The following is a 21,409-nucleotide window of genomic DNA, read 5'->3' on the forward strand; positions in this document are numbered from 1 at the left end:
TCTGTCTCTGGACCCTAGAGCACAGACAAGGAAAGTACTTACATACACAAGACACGCTCTTGTGGGTCCAGCTGGAAACACAGTGGCGATTCCTGAGAAAACAGCAATAGCACACTGTCACTGTGAGGCACGAAAGACAACGTATAACACTGGACAAAGGTGGGGGCTGGAATTGCCTCCTGGAAACCAGGAGCCAACCCCAGAAAAAAGGAGGACACTTGTACACTGGTGAAGACTGATAGAACACTTACCAGACACAAATAACCAAGAAGAAACAGAAACAGAAGGGAACAAACTAAGAGGCAGAGTCAAGAACTAGGAACAGGCTCAGGCTGAAGCAAAGGCGGGTCTAGGACTTGAAAAAAGAGTGCAAACGTCTGGCTGGGACAAACAGAGACAGGACTGGGACACTGAGAGCAGGCTCTGGCTGGAACAGGCAAGGACAGGGCTGGAATACAGAGAGTATGAAATGAGCAGTAAACAGGACTGGGAAAAAGAGAGAAGGTTCAGGCTGAAACAAGGCAGGAGCAGGGCAGAGAAACAGGGAGCAGTCTCTGGAAGAAACAAACAGGTACAAGGCTAAGAGATAGGGAGCAGACTCTGGCTGGAACAATCAGGAGCAGGGCAGAGAAACAGGAAACAGAATCAAGCTGGAACAGAACAGGAACAAAACTGGAACACCATCTGACAAAGGGTCTGTAACACAAAGGAAACGAAGTCCAATGCACGTCGGGGATCTTGAGGAAATGGCTGCTTATAAGCAGTTCCAAGCTGGGCTGCACAGGAGAGGTCTCAGCTATGTGTAGTTTCAGACACTTGCAAGTCCTGGAGGAGAGGATCCGGTGAAAAGGAGCAACTGGACTTCTCCCATAGAAAACAATGGTAAACAGAATCCGGGCTTTCCTGACTACCAGGCTGTGCATTATGGGATCTGCAGTCCCAGGAAGCAAATGTAGTACTACACAAGTGCACCATAGAGAAAAGAGAAACAAACAGGGGTCATCAAGGGACTCTAGATAAGTGTTTAAGGTGATTCTCAGGCTTCCGACAGTCCCCTTACAGCGCTCCCTAGAAATGGGGCGACAGAGTCGTAACATGACGTTGATAATGACACCTTCTCAGAGTGGCACTGATAGTGCAAATCAAAACATTTCCTATGAAATATAAACAATGCCAGCCAGCTAGAAGAAATAATAAAATAAATTAAATAAAACAGAACAAGCTAAGTAGGCAGAAGGTCACTAGGTGATGGGGGCACAGGCCTGCAAGCCAAAGGCTAAGCTAAACTCCTGTGTCCCAATAGGAAACTGAAATGGATTAAACACAGAACCTTCTTGTTTGGAAAATATCATGGTTCTAGAAGATTCTCTGTCCTTTCAGGAAAGGCTCAGGACTTACTGGATGAGTCATGGGCACCAGATACTAGACAGAGATATAAAGAGATTTGGTGTAGATGAATTAGTTGGTGCATGGAAAGAAGTCTGGATCTCATGAAGGCTCCTGTGACAGATCTGGCAAATACTTTAGCCAAATTATTGCAGGTAGGATCCTCTTACGGGAACACAAATTTCCATAGGTTGGGCATATCAGCTGGTCATGCCTTGGTAAATGACATTGTGGTTGGAAGAAACCCTCTAATATGTAAAATGAAGAAAGGAATCAGGTTTAAGATACCACCTAGGGCTTGGATGCTTCCTCATGGGAAAGTAATTTGGTATTCAAACTCTTTGATTAATGGCCAAGTAATAATTACCTTGCTCTGAGACACATTTCCCAGAAATTATCAACACTTCTCTGCTTAGTATCTTTCAAACGGGTTTCAGGTGTTAAAGTTCCAGAGATTTGTAACATAATTTATTCAACAGATAGTGTACATTTATGATATTTGGAAGAGAACAAAAATATGTCTGGTCACATTTTCTATACTTCATTCCAGGATTGTCTGAAACTGTTTGCGGTAAGTTGCATGAAGGTATATGAACAAAAGATGCTAGAATGGAGACATGATGGTGGCACTCAACTATTAATATCTTATGTGAAACTGCATGAAGCAGTATCTACTGCCACAATAGCTAGGTGGGTTAGAGCAATGATGAGAGAGGCAGATATGAACTATCACAATTTGGTGCACATTCAGCTATAGGTGCAATGTTTAGTAGTAATAGTAGTAGTAGTAGTAACTTTATTCGACTTTCCACAAGTCATAAAAGTATCAAATATAACACATCTAAATATAATAACACAGTAAATAGAATAAAATTATAAAAAGATAAATAACAAGAATAAAACACATATCATTAGATTTCCCATTAGGAGATATTTAAATAAGCTAATTAAAATTATACCACTACCCCCATAGACTTTCTTGTAGTTAATACAGAACATAAAAAGTCAGCCACAATTCCACACATCTCAATAGAAGATAAAACCTGAAGGCTAACATACGCAAAACGACACTGGGGCAAGTTAATTGATCTCAAAAGGGGCACTAATAAGCGTTTTCTCTGCTCAGCGTAGAACTTGCAGAATAAGACCACATGGAACGTGGTTTGAGATGTCTTTGCGTCACAGGGACATAACCTTAAAATGGTACTCCAGTCATTCATAGTTGGGAAGGTTACTAAGCGGTGAAAAGTGTCTAACCTTAGTCTTGTAAGAACGAAGCAGTGTCGGTGGTTTACCACATTTACCAACTAGGGCGGCATGCCTTCCGCCGACAGAATTAATTGGTTAGACATAACACTGACCTTTTTTGCTTCTGCCTCCCATCGCAGTTCTTCTAAATACTTTAATGTCAAGGCCCTCAGTTCCTTTCTGGTGATTTTACTCAACAAAGCTGGGTTTGTGTAATAACTTTACTACCCATATTTTCAAAGAAGATCATAATATATCTCAACCAGGGGACCCTCTATGAGTATGTTGACGCCATGCAGTCAGACAAAATAGCCTTATTTAGTCCGGTGTACTCAGAAGTCCAGACTTTATGCCATAACAATAATGGCTGGATCTTTATCAAATCAGCTAAAAAAGGGACCCCCAACTCCGAATGTCTGATATACGATGATGTACTATTTGGTACCATTAGCAGGTATCTGAGAAAGACATTTTCTACTGTCTGGACCGGGTTACAATTGATATACCCCCAAATTCCTGACCCATACATAGCAGCCGGAATACACTTGGCTTTATAGATTTTTATCATATTCAGCTGGGTAATCCCCCCGAGCCTTTTTGAAAAAAACCTTGGAGCCGCCATTGTCTTGTTGATCTGGTCTCTTTTTGTTTTCATACAATGTGCCCAACAGCCCTGTTTGTCAAACATTATCCCCAAATATGAGAATGTTTGAGCTATTTCGACCCTCCCGTCCTGGGTGGTGGTGTTGTAAGTCTTAATGCATTTCCTACCGCAGTTCATGATAAACGTTTTGGAACGATTAACGGTGAGACCCAGGTCTGACATAAAAGTAATACAAGTAGTTAAGAGTTTTTGAAGAGCTAATGGTGTCCTGGCCATAAGTACTGCATTGTCTGCATAGAGTAATGCTGGGACAGCACGATTACCTATTTGAGGTAGGTCTTTGCATTTGCTTATCAATTCACTTTCTAAGTTATTTATATACATTGAAAACAGGACTGGAGCGAGAACACAACCTTGGCGCACTCCTGTATATATGCCAAAGGGGCGAGTGCATTCCCCTCTTAGCCCATACCTTACTCTAAGTCTACACCCTGTGTACATGTCCCGTATGAATTGAATTATAGTTGGTTCTACCCCCATATTGCTTAAGGTGTCTCATAGCTTGTCATGTAATACACGGTCAAATGCTGATGATAAGTCTATAAAGGCCAAATACAAATTGCCTGCTCTGATCCTTGTATACTTTCTGATAATAATGCTTAAATTCAGACTCTGTTCCACCGTCCCTATTCCTGTGCAGAAGCCATATTGTACTGGAGATAAAACGCCCTTTTCTTCCGCCCATATTTGCAGCCTGTTCAGAATAATTCTCCCTGCTAGTTTAGCTGATGTATCAAGCAGGGAGATTGTCCTGTAACAGGCTGGATTGAGGCGATCACCTTTTTTATATATAGGTACAATGATAGAGTCTTGCCACAATGATAGGGGTCCTTGAATGCAGATGGCCCTTAGTGTCTGTGTCAGTAGGGGACCCCATAACTCTATATTGGCCCTATATAAATCTATCGGGACGCCATTGGGACCCAGCGCTTTCCCTGCTTTCCTTGAATTTATGGCTTCCACTACCTCTTCTAGACTGAACTGAGGGGTTATGACCAGACGTGGGCCTTCCAGGGGGCCTGGGCCCTTTATGGAATCTGTGGTATTTATATCACTGGCCTGCGAATACTGTATATCTTGGAAAAAAATGCAATCCAGTCCTCTTCAGAGATTACAATTTCCATCCTAGGGGTATCTCTATCCCCTAGCACGGGAGGGTTTATTGTTTTCCAAAAGAGGATATTATCCTTCGTACAGCTTGCTTTGTGTAAAGTTTCCCACAAGGTTCCTTTCAAAATCAATTTCCTTTTTTTCATGGCTTTCTTGTACTCCTGTCTGCACATACGTACTTCAGTCAGGCATCTTTTTGGGGCACTTAAATCCTTTTTAAGTCTCTTATGTGCTTTTGTACAATTATGGTCGAACCAGCCAGTTTCCCTTTTCTGTCCCACCTTTCCTCTTCTAGTAGTAAGAGCTTCTTTTACGGCTTGCGTGATCTGTGTAAAAGCATTTAAGTATTTTCCTGGGTCTAAATTCTCACAAAGACAGTCTACAAAGGCTTGATTGCAATGACATATTAACTGCTTCAATAGAATCTTTGGATCTGTCTGAGACCATCACAATGTGTATCCGTTGCTCGACATTAATTCAATGTCATTTACCAGCTTGGCCCTAATACCTTTAGCCGAAATAAAGGAAGTTAGTGAAAAATTCAGGCTCTGCGGAAAATGATCACTAATTGCAATGTCATGCAGAATATAGTTGGTAAGATAGTGTGCAAAGTGGTTTAACATTAAAACATAGTCAATCACAGTATTAGCACCCCTTCCATTATAGGCTGGTTTAAACTGAGATTCTTCAGAGTATAATTCATTTACAAAAGACAAATTGTAATTTTGAGCCATTAAGTTGATTGCATCTCCTTGAATATTATGTGAGAAGTGAAGTCTTCAACCAGTGCCTTCATGGTCCCAGCCGCATACCTTTTCCAAAATGTCTTTACAAGGATGGACATTGAAATCACCGCCCCAGATAATAAAGATCTCACTTCTATTATTTACACATATTTGTTTTAAATCCTCTCCCATCGTCATTAAAATATTAGAAAATTCTCCTGGGGATACATTATTATACAAGTTAATGATTACTGAATGAGTCTTATGATCCAAATTACTCTCAATCATTTGGTAATACGAGCTCATGGTTTGCATCTCTAAGTTCTGTAAGCATAACTTATTAGATATATATGTACAAAGGCCTCCTTTTGGCCTGCCATGTCTAGTCTGCACGGCTTGAGTGTGGAATGTTTTATAGCCGCTTATGTGGACAGGATTTAATAGCCAAGCCTCCTGGAGACATATACATGAGAAATCTTCTATAAAATTCACCCAAATCTCATTGCTGATCTTGTTAGTTAGGCCTGCAATGTTCCTATAAAGTAAGGCCAGATCCGCTTCTGTTGAGGTTGACAGTGCGGGTCATTTGGAATTCGAAGAGGTATGCCACCGTCTGTTGAGTGAGTTACATTTGAAGGGAAGTTTCTCTGGTTTAACTGAATTCCTATTGTATTTGTTACAGGTACCACTTCGTAGGATATATCTCCCTCAGTCATGCCAGGCCCTTCTGTATGTACTTGCTGGGCCATTTCATACTGAATCAATCTAGATCTTCTAAAGTTGTGAGGGGATGGAATCTATTATTCGAAGGGATAGGGTCTGATCTGGTTAAAGATGTTCTTCTTACTGGTTGTGGATTCTTAAAGTTATACCCCACCGGTCTTTGATAAAAGAAACCCAGAGGTAATAACGAAAATCCTTGAGGTGTGGCTTGCCTTGCTCCTAAATCGCAGATAATTCTATCCACTAAATCTGGAGATCTGAATGAGAGTACCACACAGTCTCCTTCCAATGCTTTCTTACTACTTCCTATCCACTTAACTCTTCTGACCATTTTTATATCATCAAAGAGGACCCCCACCATTCCAGGGCCCAAACGTGTTCCTATCCAATTGAGAGCCTTGTTCCTCAAAGCCGGCCATGATTCCCACTGTTGGTCATCTATGGTTGGGACGTTAGCCAAAACCACTACATACGGAGTTGCCTCTGGGGGGAGATGTCAAAGGTCACTTGGGGGATGTAGAAGCTTTGAGGATCTTGTCCTACTAGATTGACTTCCTCCTAAATTTAAGTGGGGATGAGTTATCACCGTCCTGGGTAAGATATTATTTGCTGGCTTTGATGATCTGACGTTTGGTTCTGATGAGAGTGTTTGTAGTTTAGTGAAAGGCATTGAAGTCAGATTTAATTGACTAGGATTTGATACTGATGATGGTGGTTGTAGTTTTATCAGGGGCTTTACATTTGAGTATAAATCATTTGTCCTATCTTGCGTGGCAAGTTGGGTATTACTCTCATAATTTGGGGTCCGCAATGGTGTACTGGATTTTTTTTTGCGTAATATATGTCTTCAGGTTGTAAAGACTTTATAATTCCTAGACCTGCCTTGAGATTACTCTCCACCACTTTTAGGCGCTCTGACATGGAATCCAAAGTGGCCCCGATAGATGATTTCAAAGTATTTACTACTGCATGAAGATTTATGAGGAGGGATTGAGCCGTATCTCCTACATTGCTTGCAGATTTCTTTCGAGGTAATTTCTTTAATGGCTTCTTAACTAGGGTGGTTGTTGAGTCTTTCTTTGGGAGTTTTTTGGGAGTCTTATCTACCGTTCCTTCCGCCATTTTCCTTGGGCGTTTAACTACAGGGGAAAAATCATCCAGGGGGTGAATTAAATTTGAGGTATCTATAATACATCCATTTGCGCACCTTACCTCTATGTTCGCAACCCCATAGTCACTAGGCAAAGGATTATTGGGCATCCCAATATGTTTTAATGATTCGGAAGTTTGTTCGTTAGGCATCGACAGTTTCCCTTCCACAGTAGCGATTTGTTTATCTATCATCCCCATCGCCCCTGAAATATATTTTAATATAGATGTACTATCTTTTAGGTTTGAAGGGTGATCCAATTTTGAATGCTTCCTTTTACCCATATTTTATGTGGTACCGAACTTATTCCAATATGGATGGTAGGACAAGACAAAAAATGCCAATTGAATTAGCTTGCCAGTCCACTACAATACACTACCCCAATTAGATAACTTAAGGATTAGAAAGTAACAGTCAACACTCCGTAATCACAGATCCCAAGTTACTCCAAGGTCAAAGTGTCATATATATGGAGCGTCCTCACTTGTGTAGCCGATGTGCAGAAAACCTCTTAAAGTGCTCCTGGGCCCTGGGCAGCGGGAGCGCTCTCCCAAAGTTAAAGGGCTTCCCTTGCCCTGCAGCCAATCGTAGCGTCCCACGAAGTGGGTGCTCTCCAAAAAGTTAAAGGGCTCCTGCCCCGGCACCAGGCATCCAATTTAGCATGTCCTGCGGCAGCGGGAGTGCTCTCCCAAAGTTAAAGGGCTTCCCTCGCCCTGCAGCCAATCAGAGCATCCCACGAAGTGGGTGCGCTCCAAAAAGTTAAAGGGCTCCTGCCCCGGCACCAGGCGTCCAATTTAGCGCATCCCGCGGCAGTGGGAGCGCTCTCCCAAAGTTAAAGGGCTTCCCTCGCCCTGCAGCCAATCGGAGCATCCCACGAATTAGGCGCGCTCAAAAAAGTTAATGTTTTATGAATCATTATAGCCGCCATAGTCTTTATTGAAATCAAGATTCTCTCTGTGTGTTAATTGGTGAATCACCATTCTCCAAAAGAAATTACATCTATAACCTTTATGACTTCAAAGAAATACAGTGGCAGTGAACCAAGTAGAGTATTCACTCACTGTGTACTGTGAATCAAGGGAAAGCATTAAGATGATACAGGACATTTGTAAGCCTGCAAATAAATAATGTATCTTTCTCAAAATGAGTGATCGGAGTTTCTGTCAAGCGTTACATGTGCAATTATATTTAAAATCAGTGTGCCCAAGTGTGGCATTCCTCATCTGCTTAAGGCATTAGGCATAATCTGTCAGTGGTGTGGTGTGGGTGTAAAGTACTACATGAATAGACAATGGGGAGAGCAAAGAATCACTTGATTTATCCGGGGATAGTGAAGGTTTGGCCGGAAAAAATAAATGTGAACCGCCCAAAATTGTCTGTATTTTCATTGGATCTTAAAAGCAAATAAGATTGTTTTGAGGCATTTCTAAATAGTGTAAGGGGTTGTCAAGCACAACAATGTCTTCGAGCTATCTAATTAATGTGACTTGACTCTTTACATTCATTATAGAATGCAGAATGCACTAACAAAAATAACAACACATCCTTCTACACTAAAGGCTCCGAAGTCTTCTCTGTTTAGTTAGTGTAACTGTGGGAGATCTTTCTCACAAACCAGTACAGAATGATGCAATCATTTGTTGGAGCCTATTGTACACTGCAGCCATGTCATGACTGATTCAACAGGGCATCATGTGTTGCTCTCAAAGTTAGGAAAGTTTGTGAAGGTCAAATTTATTTCATCCTCAATCACTTCCTTCATTTTTATGTCTGCAATTTTAGGCATTCTATATTGTGGATGTCAGATCATCGGTCAAGTTGGCAGTGTTTGCTGTGCCTGTGCACCTATTTAGTAGATCGTTCTCAGTTCTAGGATTTGCAAACAATTATTAATCCATAAAAGTTATTGTTTATTTATGAAACTGAGTTTAATTCTGTGTTGCTTGACCAATAGAGGGATCATTATGCTTAGTTTTAATGGTCTATACATCATGTGTTTTCTGCTCACTTGGACATCAATATAACTCCTAGGACCAAATTTAAGAAGAGCTTAGCGCCTACTACCACCACATTAGCATAATTTTTTTACGCTAATGTGGCGATAGTGTGGCAAAATGCTAGAATGCTTGCATTGTCCCACTTTGTAAACCCTTGTGCCACATTTTGCCTGTGCCGAATGTATGGAAGAGGGCGTTCCCCCGTTAGGTTGCCTGCAAAAATGGCACAGTGGAATCTATGACGGATCAGGCATTAAAAGGAGGCACATCATTATTTATAATAGGCCTTTATGTACTTTACAGGATTAGCGCCAGAATCCTGCATGGTACAATAGCATCAAAAATGATGACACTATTGTCTCTAACCTGCGCTACGGTGCGTTGTATGTTAAATAAAGTGCACACATGGTGGCGTTAGGTGGGAGTAATGGGCCGCAAGAAAAGTGGCACTTCATGACATGAAGCACAACTTTTCTTAAATATGGGCCTAAATGTCTGTATCCCATATTTGCACTGATTTAAAACCAGTAAGAAAGTGGGTTAATAATTGACGTAAACATGAGTCCAGGTTGTAATTACTGAACTTCTCCTTTACCATGACAAGTTTGTGGTCTTATTCCTTGTAATGGACTCACATCCACCCCAATTATTAACCCATGTTTTTTATAAAAAGTATAGGAAAGCTCCTCTGAAGATACGCCAAACAATTGTTTTTTCTCATGTTGGCGTTAGACTAAAAGGGGTCATAGAGGTCAAATATATGGACATTTCTTCCTGCCTATACACTTTATATTTGGAAAATCAGGTTCATCCCCCCAAAATCAAATATTTGAATGACATTATCTCCTTCCTACATGTAGGGTGGGCATCAGTTTACATTTTGTCTCCCTGCAAGTAGATAACACAGGTTTGAGTCAACTAAGAACAGTTTTTTATCTTGTCGACCTCACTTTCAATTTGGAAATTCACTGTCTCTCTGAGGAGAAATGATGTACTTTCTTCTTCCTCCATGTGGGCAGATGAGATTGGGGCATCATGAACATAACATTGTTTAATTTCACCTTTTCATCAAGCAGGTTTTAAGTGATTATTCCTTTTTTCTCTGAACAGTTTTTTTTTATGTTGATGTTATTTGTTTTGGATTACAATTGGTTGTGATTATGCTGAGTTATAAATATGCTTTTCTCTAAATGACTGTTAAAGTAAACATTATAAGTAGCAATAGGGTTGCTTTTGCCTTGCCTTTCCTCCTCTCTCTGAATATCCCACATCCTGGACTCTAAGAAGATCTTTAGTTTTACACTTCTACTGATATTTATTGCACATGAGAGTGGCGCTTCTTTTGTAGTGTGGGTGTGGCAGACACTTGAAAGCTTCATTAAAGCATTTGATTACTTGGAGAATGTTCTTAAAGACATCGGGAATACATTTCTAAAACTTGTGAGTGGAGCACTACATGTTGCCATGTAACACAGAGATATGTTAAAGTGCCCACTGTTTTCAATTTTCCTTTCATTTCAGTCACTTGGGGAATGTCCTATCAGCACTAAAGTGTAAGTTTTCCTTTGTCGAATCAGGCCCTTAGACTTCAGGTCTAAGTTTACCGTTGCGAAAGGGCCCAGAATAAATAACAATGCTAAGCCCAACAAAAGGAACTGTCCTGCTGTAGTCTTCAGTGTGATGAACGCCCTGTGTTCGAAAAAAAGATATGTTATAGCAAGTCAATGCACATCTGTTCAAGATAGGGGCTTCTCTGAAACTATTACAAACTGTCCACATATCAACACCCTCAGAGTTCAAAGACGTGACTGGTGCCATGTGGTAGCATCGGGCATACAATACTTCATGGTTGTACTATATAACATGCTGCTCAGGGTGTTATCATCAAGATTAGCCAAACGTGTGTGAGTCTGAGCGAGGTTTCATACTAGACCAGTGTTGGTACGTTAAGAAGTGACTGACTGTGACCTCTGTTTATTAAAACGTGTGCAAGATATCTCTCAGTGAGGGTGACTGACTGAGTTACATTGAAATACATACAGGAGAGGGTTCAAAATATAAAAGGGATGTAAAAATATCTTTGCAACGCATAATCAAATTGCTATGTCAATTGTACCTTTTGAAAACCACATTGTTATTCCTTGCAGAGAAAAATATTTTAGTGACTAACTCTGGTTACCTGATCTAGCTATCATTTTATTTAGCCCGTAGAAAGGAAAATTGTTAGAAATCTGCACTTTCCTCCTCAAACAGAGAAGTAATTGCCAACATTACATGTGTTTTCCTTTAACATTTTATAGTAGCTTACACTGCAACAATTTTGGTTTCCTGGGTTGGAGTATTAGTTCTTTGAAATTTTAAGTATAAGCTTTGTAGTTATTGTTCACAAATGCTGCATGCAAAGGTCTCTAATTCTGTATAATGTAATCAACATAAATTGTCTAATTCATTATGTAGAGAGGCCTTTTCACCAAAAAACTACAAGAAAAGGCTTTCTCAGTGACCTTTTATTGCTTTAACTTATTTACTGCAAAGTGCCTCCTTCTACCATTTCTACTGAGGAATTGTATTAACATTTCAAACTTTTATATTTAAATTAAATTAAATATAATGCTATATTGTAAAATCAATATACATACCTGTTTTTTTCTGATATTTTGGTCCACACTATTTCTGTCTATATGGTTTTGTAGTTTACATACAAAAAATAGACATAATGTATTGGTTCCCATTTTTTTCTACTATATTTGTGTTCTCAATATTATGTTATACAACCATCAGTTGAGCCAATCTCTTTCACACCTGAAGGAAATAGTGCCTGTTGACACAGTTTATACTTTTTTCTACCTTTGTTTCTAGAAGTAAGTTCTAATTATCATCTATGCCAATGGCGGATCAATAAACACCTTTTCCTGTAAACTTCTTTCCCCAAATCTCATTCTCCACAATTCTCTATTTCCAATTTTTGAATTTCACAGCTCAAATCTGTGGAGAACCTCTTGCAACAAGTTAAATTTGTGGTGCACACTCCAATAGTAACCAACGTAGCTTTTACTTGTTTGCCAGCCTTTTTACTTAGCATACCATGATCTTTTAATACCACATGGAAGGCCAAATTAGCATTTCATTAAATGATTTTATTAGAAGTTCTGTTGTACCTCCATCAGTTGGTGAACAACCTTCTATACAGGTATTGGATTGGTCAACGGGTGTTTCCAGTCCCTGCTGACATTACTGTTGTAGGATTAAACTTTCAGGACATGATTTAAAGGATATCTCAGACTTTCCATATGAACAGTCTGTCTTCCAATAAATCATCTGGATATTTCAAATGTAAAGCTACTTCCTCTGATCTAGTATGGTGAGAATCTCCTCTTTAACTATCAGAAGAAAGCAACTGGTTTAACCACTTGGGTGCAGTGGACGAGCTGGTCTCGCCCTTGGTCACGGTCGCCGAGGACGAGACCAGCTTGTCCTGCACCTGGCTCATAGGGGGAGCCTATGGGTAGGGATGGAAGGGGAATCACTTCCCCTTACAACCTGACCCCCCAATCCCCATCTAATGACGTCAGCATACAATCACGCACAGACATCATTAGAGGCCGCCAGATATGCTGCAAGCAGTTTGCTTCCAGCCTGTTGAGGGAAGAGGAGGTAAGTTTCTCCTCCGGCCGGGGTGGATGGGGTGGCATTCCTCTAAAAGAGGCATCAGGGGAAAGGAAAGGGGTCTGGTAAGAAAATGTTGGGTGACCCACGCAGGCCACACCTCCTTGGACTCCTCCAGGTGTTTAGTTTTGAAATATGTCTGGGTTTGGTAGGTTTCCCTAGATTACTGCCTCACCTGAGATGAAAAACGCAGGTGCCCCTGCCCCCCCCTGCAAAAACAGGTAGTTTTGTAATAGATCATTTTGATTTTGATGAGTCCACGTTGTGTTTTGGGGCATTTCCTATCACGGGCACTAGGCCTACCCACACAAGCGAGGTACCATTTTTATCAGGTGACTTGGGGCAATGCTGAGTAGAAGGAAAGTTCTGGAATCTGAGGGAAGCCACAAACTTCCATCACTGAAATGTGAGGAAAAAGTTTTTTTTTGCTATATTTTGAAGTTTGCAAAGGATTCTGGGTAATAGAACCTGCTGAGAGCCCCACAAGTCACCCCGTCCTGGATTCCCCTTGGTGTCTAGTTTTAAAAAATGCACAGGTTTGGTAGGTTTCCCTAGGTGCTGGCTGAACTAGAGGTCAAAATCCACAGCTAGGCATTTTGCAAAAAAACTGTCAGTTTTCTTCTGGAAAATGTGATGTGTCCACATTGTGTTTTGGGGCATTTCCTGTGGCGGGCACTAGGTCTACCCACACAAGTGAGGAACCATATTTATCGGGATACTTTGGGGAATGCTGGGTGGAAGGAAACTTGGGGCTCCTTTTAGATTCCAGTAATTTCTATCACCAAAATGTGAAGAAAAAGTGTTTTTTTGACACATTTTGAGGTTTGCAAAGGATTCTAGGTAATAGAACCTGGTGAGAGCCCCTCAAGTCACCCCATTCTGGATTTCCCTAGGTGTCTAGTATTAAAAAATGTAAAGGTTTGCTAGGTTTCCCTGGGTACTGGCTGAGCTAGAGGCCAAAATCCACAGCTAGGCATTTTGCAAAAAATCTGCCAGTTTTCTTTAGGAAAATGTGATGTGTCCACATTGTGTCTTGGGGCATTTCCTGTTGCGGGCACTGGGCCTACCCACACAAGTGAGGAACCATTTTTTTCAGGACACTTGGGGGAATGCTCTGTGGAAGGAAATGTGTGACTCCTCTTAGATTCCAGAACTTTCCATCACCAAAATGTGAAGAAAAAGTGTTTTTTGCCAAATTTTGAGGTTTGCAAAGAATTCTGGGTAATAGAACCTAATAGGAGCCCCACAAGTCACCCCATTCGGAATTCCCGTAGGTGTCTAGTTTTCAGAAATATCCAGGTTTGGTAGGTTTTCTTAGATGCCTGTTGAGCTAGAGGCCAAAATCCAATGCTAAGCACTTTGCAAAGAACAGGTCAGTTTTCTTTTGGAAAATGTGATGTGTCCATGTTGTGTTTTGGGGCTTTTCCTGTCACGGGCCCTATGCCTACCCAAACAAGAGAGGTACCATTTTTATGAAGAGACTTGGGGAAATGCTGGGTGAAAAGAGATGTGTGGCCCCTCTAAGATTCCAGAGCTTTCCATCACCAAAATATGAAGAAAAAGTGTTTTTTTAATCCAAATTTTGAGGTTTGCAAAGGATTCTGGGTAATAGAACCTGGAGAGAGCCCCACAAGTCATCCCTTTATCGATGTCCCTAGGCTTTTAGTTTTCAAAAATGTAAAGGTTTGCTAGGTTTCCGTAGGTGCCGGCTGAGCTAGAGGCCAAAATCCACAGTTAGGCATTTCGCAAAAAAAAAAAACAGTTTTCTTTAGGAAAATGTGATGTGTCTACATTGAGTTTTGGGGCATTTCCTGTCGCGGGCAATAGGCCAACCCACATAAGTGAGGAAACATTTATATTGGGTGTCTTGAGGGAACGCTGGATAGAAGAAAGTTTGTGGTTCCCTTCAGATTCCAGAACTTTCCATCACAGAAATGGGTGGAAAAAGTGTTTTTTTGCCAAATTGTTAGGTTTGCAAAGGATTCTGGGTAATAGAACCTGGTGAGAGCCCCAGAAGTCACTCCATCCTGGATTCCCCTAGGTGTCAAGTTTTCAAAAGTGCCCAGATTTGTTAGGTTTCCCTAGGAACCCGGCTAAGCCAGAGGCCAAAATCCACATCAGATTTCAATGTGAAAATGTGATGTGTCCATGTTGCATTTCCTGTTGCGGGCATTAGGCCTACCCACGCAAATGAGGTACCATTTTTATTGGGAGACTTGGGGAACACAGAATAGAAGAACAAGTGTTATTGCCCCTCATCTTTCTCTATATTTTTTCCTTTCAAATGTAAGACAGTGTGTAAAAAAGGCATCTATTTGAGAAATGCCCTGTAATTCACATGCTAGTTTGGGGACCACGGAATTCAGATATGTGCAAATAATTACTGCTTCTCAACACCTTATCTTGTTCCCATTTTGGAAATACAAAGGTTTCCTTGATAACTATTTTTCACTCTTTATATTTCACAAATGGAATTGCTGTATACCCCGTACACAATGAAAACCCATTGCAAGGTGCAGCTCATTTATTGGCTCTTGGTACCAAGGGTTCTTGATGAGCCTACAGGCCCAATATATCCCCGCAACCAAAAGAGTCCAGCAGATGTAACGATACATTGCTTTTGAAAATCTGACATCGCAGCAAAAAGTTACAGAGTAAAACATGGAGAAAAATTGCTGTTTTTTTACCTCACTTTCAATATTTTTTAATTTCAGCTGTTATTTCTGTAGGAAAACCTTGTAGGTTCTACAAAAATGAGCCCTCACTGAATTCAGAATTTTACCTTCTTTTTAGAAATGTTGAGCTGTCTGGGATCCAGCATTGGTTTCACACCCATTCCTGTCACTAACTGGAAGGCAGCTAAAAGCACAAAAAATAGTATAAATGGGGTCTGTCCCAGTAAAATGCCAAAATCATGTTAAAAAAATGTGTTTTTCTGATTTGTCTGCCTGTTCCTGAAAGCTGGGAGGATAGTGATTTTAGCACCACAAACCCTTTGTTGATGCCATTTCCAGGGTAAAAGCACAAGCCTTCCTCTGCAGCCCTTTTTTCCCATTTAAAAAAAAAACTTCAATTTTCCCTGTATTTTGGCTAGAATCCCTAGGATGTTGGACAAAAGGGACCCAAATTTGGCAAGGGTAGCTTATGTGGTCATAAAGGTAAGAGGGCCTAAACGTGAACTGTCCCAAATAGCCCAAAAAAAGACCTTGCACCTGAGGGGGAAAAGGCCTGGCAGCGAAGGGGTAAAAGTTGTATGAAAACACAACACTCAAAAGTTGTAAATAATACTCAGCACCATCTCTACTTCTGAGTGTCCAAATACCAAGGCAAATTTTCACTCAAAAAACATTCACTTCATGGGTTTTAGTGGTGTTCTCTATCACTACCACCATTAGTGTTTTCACTCTACACCAGTCGCGTTTATTGTCGTTTTGTTTCTGAAGGTTGCAGCTCCAGGTGCTGCTGGTGGGGGCAAAGCTCCTGTGCCCGAACGGACGAGCTGTCCTTGCTCTACACTTGAGTACATGCCTTAAGATATTTCCCTTCCTGGTAAATGTATCTGGAGGGGACTTGGACCATATTTATACTTTTTTTGCACTGCATTTGCGTCATTTTTTGATGCAAAAGCGGCGCAAACTTACAGAATATAATTGTATTTTGTCTTTTCCTTTGTAGCTGCTGCATCAAGATTGTTGTTATATCTAAGGATTGCTCCCCATGGAACACTCTATCCTCTACTTCTCTACTGTCTTCTGCTGACATGAATACTGTGGCTGGGCTCAATTTAACTTCTTTTATTTTTATCATATGCTGGCTTGTAAACATTTGTTCCCTTCCTATGGGAGAGTGTTAAGTTTTAGAAACACAGAGAAATGTTAGCATTGTGTTTCCATCCTATCTGGGCTGATATATTTTTGTTGTTTATGTTATTGTCTCTGCCATGTTATGATGGAGACTTACACTGGATGCTAAAATGTCAGCATGTGAATTGAAATGATTCATTCAAAGCCATTTTATTTTGACCTTATTGAGACTTCAATGGTACCAAACCTATAAACATGAGATAAAAATCGGCAATCGGGTATTATAAAAACTCTTGTATTTGGCCATAGTTTGGAGAGGCTTTGCGACAGAACTGTCAGGTCAGAGGTCACAGGAGTTTGCTGCAAACTATCCTTAATCAGGTGTTGTTCCAGGGTTCACAGAGTGGTGCATAGAAGGGATCTTCAGTCCGGTGTTGCTTATTATTTTCTGGCAAAGGCTGTGCTAAAGAATAGGTTAACAGCTATTTCTCAAGAAGAAAGCTATGTTGATGCTGTGAATCTCTCTCAAGAAACTCTATATGCTTGCTATTTTCTGTTTCTGCTATTTTAGCACAGAACTTAGAAGTAGCAATAGGATGTCAGGATGTTAGGATCGTTCTAATGATGTTAGGTCTGTTCATATTGTATTCACTTGTCATATAGTGCACTGATGCATTTATTTGCACATTTTATGTGGTTAGGGTTCATATTTTATGCACTAGAGTTGGGTTTTAGAAACACTTTAAAGTTGTACCGTGTGTTTCTTAGTGAACTTTTGAGTGTGTTATTCATTTATGAAAGAGGGTTTCGAGTTCTCGGGTCACTGAAGTCATCTAGAGGGACTAATCAAGACAAACACCATCCACACAGTATTGCTTAGTGGATCATGTACAGATTGTAGCCTAACTGGATTTCATATGTGTGTTAGTGCATTGATCTCAGTCTTGGAACGAGGAGTTTAGAAATCCGACCCCTGCTAATCTGCAGGATCCCCCACAGATCATGACATTTGGTACCCAATGTGGGACCTGAATTATCTGAATTCTTGAGTAGATTTTGATGGGGCACTCATAAAACAATTATTACAAATATACAGAGACTTCTCTTGTAATACTGGTATTCTCCTTCTTATCAAATGGAAAAGCCTGTTTTCTGTAGGTGTGCCCAAGCTTGACCCCTAAAAGAGAATTCCCCATCTATGGTTTCTGTATTTGGGATCTCATGCTAATTGAATCTGTTAATTAACATCTCAAATACAGAGATTTCCTCAACATGAGGGGTACAGAAACTTTTGAGGTTCATACACATGCAGCAACTGCCTTTGAATTTTTTTATTCATGGGTGGATTGTGAGCCTACAGATGCTGGCACTGGGTATTTTCACACATATTGAGCTGCATCCGTTCCTGCAAAATGCCAAGCATTTCAGTACTTAGAGTTATTTTTGACCTACCAAGACGCGTTGAAATGCACGCAGAAATTTCCTCTCCAGTATAGGCATGCTTTATCAAATTTGAGGGATTTGCAATACTTTTCCAGCCTGCATCTGGACCTCTGTGCCAGTCACAGCTTTTGAGAGGTAATCCTGTTAAAGTCACATTAATTCCCGTTTCCTGTTATGTGTTGGCATTTCCCTAATGTACAATTTTGAAGTCGGAAACTTTGTACAATGGCACCTTTTTTTATTTTATCCCCGGGATGAAAATAGTATATTTGTTAGTACTAAAAGCCCTCTCCCAGTACGCCTATATAAAAAGGGGATGCTCCGTTCCCCCTCCCCTCCAGGCAATGGATTTACCCATCGACGTGATAAGTACAATCCCTTGATAAGAGAAATTCTGCGCCAATTTCCTAGATGAGAAAGAGTTTTGTGTATGACTCTAAGTTCATGTATTTCTCGACGTTCAAGACATGTATGCCTTCAAATGCTCACTTCCCACACCGTGCACGGCATTTACTCCTGCATAATAATATACGATCGTTGGGGTACCAGTACGTGGAATCGAAAGATTTAGGACTGCAAGGTCTCCTTTTGTAATTCTTTCGAGTTGTAAATCCATCCATTTGCTTCTGTAAGTCTGACTTACATAAGCAAACGAGTTTGTAAACGGGGTCTAGAATGTTTTGATTTGTCACGTTATGATCTTCCTTTAAAAGAGACCAAAATATTATAACTGGTTCAAACTACTATTAAGATTTTCAGTCGTTAATTCAACTAATTTCTCTGCTTTAGCATGGAGCTATTTGATAGTGAACGTGGTCGCTCCCACTGCAGTCCATACCACGCTGTATTTAAATTTTTGGAGATATGTGATTTCGATATACTGTTAACTCCCCTCCTTTCAAAACTGTTGGTGAGTGGCACCATTCTCAGAAAGGTATGAATACTTTTAGAACTTCTTTTTTTCAGAATCACAAATGTTTAGTAGCCCTTTGAATTTGGGGGTGTGGGAGGCCGTTTGGGCAGTGAAATGTCTCACTGGCAGGTATCCTCACTCTGCAGATCGTTCAGTCACCACTGCCTATTCACTGCAGGACGCATGTCACAGAACTGCTGCATTTGGGGCAGGCGAATTAAGCAAACCTTTGGCTGCTCTCAGGAAGAGGGGTTCAAGCAGAATGTTTTTCTTTTATAGTGCGCCTCTCCTCAAACATTTGCCTGCTACTGAGAGAAATATTCAGAGGAGGGGAGGAGCGGGTGTCTGGGGGTTACTACCCAAATACCACTGACGGAATTAAGGTGGTTTAGCGTGCCCCTTTGATTCAAAACAGTGTTAATGTTTGTTCATGGCCAATGGGATAGTAGCGATTAGAGTTGAACGGACATCTAAGCCATCGTCCCCATCGTACCCTAACACCTTTAGTTAATTCCAATTAGGACAAGCTAGGAAATCACCATTTAAATTTAATTTTGCTTTAATACAGCTCTCCTGTGGGTCAATAGTATTTAAAACCGTCAACCAGCCCTGGGTTTTTTGAGAACAGCACTTTGCACTCTGGGGCTTGTAGTTTCTATTTTAACACACATTAGAGACAAAAGGAATGCCAGCATGCAAAGTGATGTTGAATAAAAGGCCAAGTTGGTTAATCATGCCATGATGTCAAGGAGACACCTGTTACTTATGTTTTGAAATTTCACATAGTAATCTAGCGTATTTCGAAAACTGTTTCTTTAACGTGCAAAATGAAAATTAGTTTACTTACTTAGTGAGAGTGCACTTTTTCATTCACAACGTCAATTGACAATGTCAATCGTGTTTTTTTATACAGAAAGGTATATACCAAGTTTGACTAACATAACACAGGTAAAGCATGAGCAGCAGCAGCGCACGCTTTGCTAACCCAACATTAGGTAAAAGACATATGTATCAGCAGCCCAAAATTCTGTCATATGTCCTAAACAGGACCAAAACAAGTAGCAACAGTATTAGCTTCTCTTCCTCACAGAATAGGTACAATGTGTACATCAACAATGAAAGTTTGTCTTTTTCACAGATGAGGTACATATGGGGCAACAGCTGTGGAAACCCGTCTCCATATATCAGGTACAATGGAACATCTGCAGCACTTCCTCACCAAACAGGCACAACGTGACAGCTGCAAAACAAGCTTCCATCTCTCACAGAATGCAGCTGCAGTTCATGCTTTCCTTATTACATAACACATGCAGCACATCAGCAATGGCATAAGTGAGCACACTCATATAACATGTACAATTAAGGTATCAGTAAAATATAGGGAAATATTTACAAGTCCCTTATGCCTTCTTGCATCACTTTAGCTTCATTTTTTACACGAATGTGGTGTTAGGTAGGCATATCCGATGCATCATATTTACAAAGTGGTGCAGAGCTTGCATTGCGCCACTTTGTAACCCCTTGCACCACATTATGCCTTCGCTAGGTATAATATATGCAAGGGGGTGTTCTAAAGCAGGGAGGCCCGAAAAAATGGTGTGGTGAGATTAACAAGATATCACTGCGACATTTTTTGCATAATTTTTAACGCCTGCTCAGAGCAGGCGTTGAAACAATGTACCTATTATGTTCAATGGGCCTCCCTGTGCGTTACAATGGCGTAAAGAATGTTGACACTATTGTGCCATGATGTGCTGTATTGTAAATAAGGCGCAATCATGGGGTCATTGGGTGCTTGTGGGGGGGTACATGAAAAGTGGTGCATCATCTATGATGCGCACTTACTTGTAAATATGCCCCCTAGTTCACAAGCAGGTGCTTAAGTATGTAACTACAGAAGTGCTATTATCAGTGAGTGTCAATTCTTTACAGCACACTTGCTGTCACTCTTTCATGAGTCATGCTATCCCTCACAGTTTAGTCAGTGATGTTTCTGTCATAGCTAGTAAGTCCTTCTATGGTCACTGTGAGTCCAGCTTTAAGACCTGTTATTGTCATAATCAGCCGTGGAGTTGATGTTGCTTCTTGTAGATACTTCTGCTGCCATTCTCTGCCAGGTCTTACTACTACATACAGCTGTTCTCTCTGCACACAACTTCTGCTGCTGCTATATGCTGCCAGTCCTCCTGTGTTCACTCTCAGTCCTTTTAACACTGCTGTAGCTCCTGTTGTTGTTATGATCAGCAGTCTAGTTGCATTATGTCTTGGAGAGCCTAAAGTTGCAGCTCTGTCGTCATTGCATGCAACTCCTGCTGCTACTATAACAGGGGCGGTTTTTCTTTTAGGGCTGAGGGACTGCACCCCTCTGAAATTCCTACACATTCATATAAAAAAATATTAAATCTATCGATTTGTTTAGAGATACGTTTGTCTCGCTAAAAAAATCGATGCATTTAAGTCTGGGATGTCTGTCCCAGGCTGCCTACCCTGCCTCTCTTTGAAGCACGAGACGGAAGCCAGGCAGGGAATCAACTTTCTAAACTGCGACGCATGATGCAGGGCTGACTGCTCTTAAGCCCTT

Source organism: Pleurodeles waltl, chromosome 3_1, assembly GCF_031143425.1.
Source record: "Pleurodeles waltl isolate 20211129_DDA chromosome 3_1, aPleWal1.hap1.20221129, whole genome shotgun sequence".
Taxonomy (NCBI): domain Eukaryota; kingdom Metazoa; phylum Chordata; class Amphibia; order Caudata; family Salamandridae; genus Pleurodeles; species Pleurodeles waltl.